General features: G+C 30.9%; 1 protein-coding gene across 1 annotated transcript in view; it reads left to right on the forward strand.

The window, feature by feature from the left end:
- The first annotated feature begins 1,767 nt into the window (after positions 1 to 1,767).
- LOC111707968 (leucine-rich repeat extensin-like protein 3) overlaps positions 1,768 to 4,653 on the forward strand; it is a 7,782-nt gene continuing 4,896 nt past the window's right edge. Inside the window, exon 1 of the mRNA XM_023481164.1 lies at positions 1,768 to 1,858. The gene's annotated coding sequence lies outside the window, so the exon portion shown is untranslated. The remainder of the gene's footprint in view (positions 1,859 to 4,653) is intronic.

Genomic DNA, 4,653 nt, shown 5'->3' on the forward strand with positions numbered 1-4,653 from the left:
TTATTCTGTTTATTGTGTTTATTCTGTTTATTGTGTTTATTCTGTTTATTGCGTTTATTGTGTTTATTCTGTTTATTCAGTTTATTCAGTTTATTATGTTTATTCTGTTTAGTCTGTTTATTCTGTTTATTCTGTTTATTGTGTTTATTCTGTTTATTGTGTTTATTCTGTTTATTCTGTTTATTCTGCTTATTCTGTTTATTGTGTTTATTCTGTTTATTGTGTTTATTCTGTTTATTCTGTTTATTCTGTTTATTCTGAATATTGTGTTTGCTTACCTGGTTCAGCAATATACATTTAATATGCTAGGTAAATATTTTAGGATTATTACATATTAGGAAGGATTGCTTTTTAAATAATTTAATCTAGAAAATTATATTCTAGGCGTCTAGGGGTGTATTCTAGGAGTATATTCTAGGCGTCTAGGGGTATATTCTAGGAGTATATTCTAGGAATATATTCTAGGAATATATTCTAGGAGTACATTCTAGGAGTATATTCTAGGAATATATTCTATGAGTACATTCTAGAAGTATATTCTAGGAATATATACTAGGAATTTATTCAAGGCGTCTAGGAGTATTCTCTAGGAGTATATTCTAGGAATACATTCTACGAGTACATTCTAGGAGTATATTCTAGGAATATATTCTAGAAACATATTTTAGGACTATATCTATAAGTATACTCTCAACGTCTATTCTAGGAGTATAATCTAGGAGTATATTTTAGAAGTATATTTTAGGAGTATATTCTAGAAATATATTCTAGGAGTATATTCTAGGAGTATACTCTAGGAGTCTATTCTAGGAGTATAATCTAGGAGTATATTCTAGGAGTATATTCTAGGAATATATTCTAGGAGTATACTCTTGGAGTAAATTCTAGGAGTATACTCTTGGAGTATGTTCTATGAGTATATTCTAGGAATATATTCTAGGAGTTTACTATTGCAGTATATTCTAGGAGTATACTATTGGAGTATATTCTATGAGTATACTATTGGAGTATATTCCAGGAGTATACTATTGGAGTATATTCTAGGAGTTTACTATTGGAGTATATTCTATGAGTATACTATTGGATTATATTCCAGGAGTATACTATTGGAGTATATTCTAGGAGTTTACTATTGGAGTATATTCTATGTGTTTGTAAACGTCAAACTAAAATAAAATGCACGTATGATCGAAATCTTACATGTTTGAAAAATGGATCAAATAATATGGATATGCAGTACACCAACAATTTTGAGGTCTTGCGAGAGACTGCAAGAAGAGAAATATCTAGTATATTGTTTACTTTCTACGTATTACCATCTTATCGGCTGCTGCCATCTGTTGGAAATAAGATTAAACTTTGAAATCCATAAGAGATCATAATATTTGATAAAATTAAGGAAAATCTCACAATAGAAGTGAAGATCTGTTTAAAAACATTTAAAGGTTGGCTTTAGAGGAAAACTAGCTGAAAGAAAGGAATGATATAGAGAGTAAATGATATGCTATAGATGTCTCTTCTTGCAGTCATTCGATTAGAATATTTTATAAATGTTATTAATTTCCAGCTTTATAAATACGGATATATTCGTTAGATAAAGGTTTGAAGGGTATCGTTGTGAATTGAAATAAAAAGTTCCTTGAGTGTATATATGTCCCGTCAAACAGGAATATTTAGAAAATAATTTCCCTCTTTAATAGTTTAAATATTTGTTGCCCCTGGGATTCATATCGTACTGCAACTAAACCAAAGAATCGTACTCAAATCTGGTTTGTTATGATAACAAACAATTGGTATATAATTGTAAGAACAAACATGTTTATTCAGTGATTGCTTAACTTGGTCAGGGAGATACCGGGTAGGTTTGTTAAATTATCTGTGTAAATTAGTTTGATTATTTTTCGTAGACTTTGTTTTACTTAATCAATTCATTGTATTTTTAATAATACATGAATTCTTACTTGTTAAAGCGTGTTTTCAGTTAAACCTATGATAAGCCTTTACGCCGACGCCCTCATTTTTGTTTGTTTTCTAATATTATTTAATGCAATGTTTATACCGGTCAAATGTGAACATTAATAAACTAAGTGTGAAATAAGATTTGTTCAATTGTTTAAGGATCAAGGCAATAATTGGATTTTAGAAAGTTAGAAAATAGTTTTTTTTGCGTTTCCCTTTATCTTCCAAAAAGTCAAGTTAAAGGCCGAAGAAGAGTGCTAGGTTTTAAGTTGTAGAAGACTATAGGGGGTGAAAGGGGGGGGGGGGGGGGGGGAAGAGCTTCTAAGATATTAGCAAAAAAATTCCAGAAAGTCAAAAACTTAATTCCCGAAAGGGGATATTTCCTAACTATACAGCTGAGATAGATAGATTTTTGATATACATTAAATGCTTACCTGAACAATTCAATTTCAGTCTGTAGATGTAGATTTTTAAAATAGTTAAAATAAAACTATTTGTTTAAGATCCAAATTATTTCACGTATTTCAGAAATACAACTATTTACTGTTAAACTGTTCGAAATGTCTAACTTTCTGTTTATCCTGCCTCACTGCTCCCGGTCAACTAACAACTGATTCTGAACTGAACTGAATGTGATCTCAGTTTCTCCGTTCATTTTCAAACTCGGAGCAAAATAAAAACTCCGGCCCGGCCCGTCCCTGCGACTCCGTTTAAGACGGACGATACTACACTCCGTTCAAGACAGATACACCTTACACTAACTCCGTTTAAGACTGATAAATATGGCTCCGTTCCAGACCAAATTTCTCTTAAAATTCTTTCTTTTGAGAAACAAAAGAAGTTAATAGACTAACCATTAATGGTCTAAAAAGACGGAAAAGCATTGCTCAATTATTTATTAGAAATTTAATTGATAAATCTGACAAGTGACATGATTATATAGTTTCTTCTTCATTTTGACGGAACTGTGTTACTGCTTGCGTCATAATTATTCAATTCAATCGGAAATAATCGGAACAATAAACAAGATTGGTCGGAATTCCAGGGGAAACATCAAACACACATGTTTTGGGTTTCTTAATTTTCTAATGGGGACAAGCTTGATTTTTAGGAGTGGGGGGGGGGGCTCCGCATCTTCACTGCGACATTATACTGCAACAATTTTGTGACTTCGTAGCTTCTCTAGTTTTGATTTTACGCACAAGTTGGAGAAAAGGTGCATGCGGTGTTACCATTCTTTTCATCAGCACTAAAAAGATAAAGATATGATTGAAAATATATAAAATTGGTTGAATACTGCCCTCCCCCTGTGCTTCTTGTCCCCCGGACCTTGCCGACCCTATAATTGTGAAATTAACAATATCAAAATTAAATAATGAGTAAATTGCTATTATTTTAAAATAGAGGCGCTTTACTGTGAAATTGAACTTTCCAGGGTTTTAGCTAAACAAATCAAAATTCAGGGGCGTATGAGAGCTTTAGTGTAGGCCCAAGAAGATTTTGTGCCCCCCCCCCCTAAAACAACATGCCTTTTAATATAGACTTTTTTTTCTTCCCAGTTCATCAAAAATCATATTTTCTACAGAAAAATTAATTCTGTATCTAAATATATACTTTGCTTGTCTGTTTGGGTGCTTGTCTGTTTGTATCCAATAAACGTTAAAACAGCTGAACCGATCAGGCCCAATTTTGTTGTGGTTTATGGTTTATGAATGATCAAAATTAAATAATTAGCCTCCAACCAAATTCGATTGTCATTAAATGAAAATCTGGTAACTATTGACAGTTTTAATATATACTTTGCTTGTCTGTCTGGGTTGGGTGTATGTTTGTATCCAATTAAACGTCAAAACGGCTGAACCTATCAAGCCCAAATTTTGTGAGGGACCTCACATGGCCCCAGGGAAGGTTTATGGATGATCAAAATTAAAAAAATTACTCTCCAGCAAAATTCGATTTTAATTAAATTTTGAAAAATTGAATTTTTTTTCATGAAACCTTTTTTGTTTGTTTTGTTTTACAAGGTATACAAAGAGAAAATGTTCACGATTGAAAAAATAATCTTTTTGCTCTCTTTATTCTGTTTATTCTGTTTATTAGTTTATTCTGTTTATTTTATGTTTATTTTGTTTATTCTGTTTATTCTGTTTATTCTGTCTATTCTGTTTATTCTGCCTATTCTGTTTATTCTGTTTATTCTGTTTATTGTATGTTTATTATGTTTCTTCCATTTATTCTGTTTTTATGTTCATTCTGTTTATTGTGTTTATTCTGTTTATTGCGTTTATTGTGTTTATTCTGTTTATTCAGTTTATTCAGTTTATTATGTTTATTCTGTTTAGTCTGTTTATTCTGTTTATTCTGTTTATTGTGTTTATTCTGTTTATTGTGTTTATTCTGTTTATTCTGTTTATTCTGCTTATTCTGTTTATTGTGTTTATTCTGTTTATTGTGTTTATTCTGTTTATTCTGTTTATTCTGTTTATTCTGAATATTGTGTTTGCTTACCTGGTTCAGCAATATACATTTAATATGCTAGGTAAATATTTTAGGATTATTACATATTAGGAAGGATTGCTTTTTAAATAATTTAATCTAGAAAATTATATTCTAGGCGTCTAGGGGTGTATTCTAGGAGTATATTCTAGGCGTCTAGGGGTATATTCTAGGAGTATATTCTAGGAATATATTCTA

Source organism: Eurytemora carolleeae, unplaced genomic scaffold (genome assembly GCF_000591075.1).
Source record: "Eurytemora carolleeae unplaced genomic scaffold, Eaff_2.0 scaffold848, whole genome shotgun sequence".
NCBI classification, from domain to species: domain Eukaryota; kingdom Metazoa; phylum Arthropoda; class Copepoda; order Calanoida; family Temoridae; genus Eurytemora; species Eurytemora carolleeae.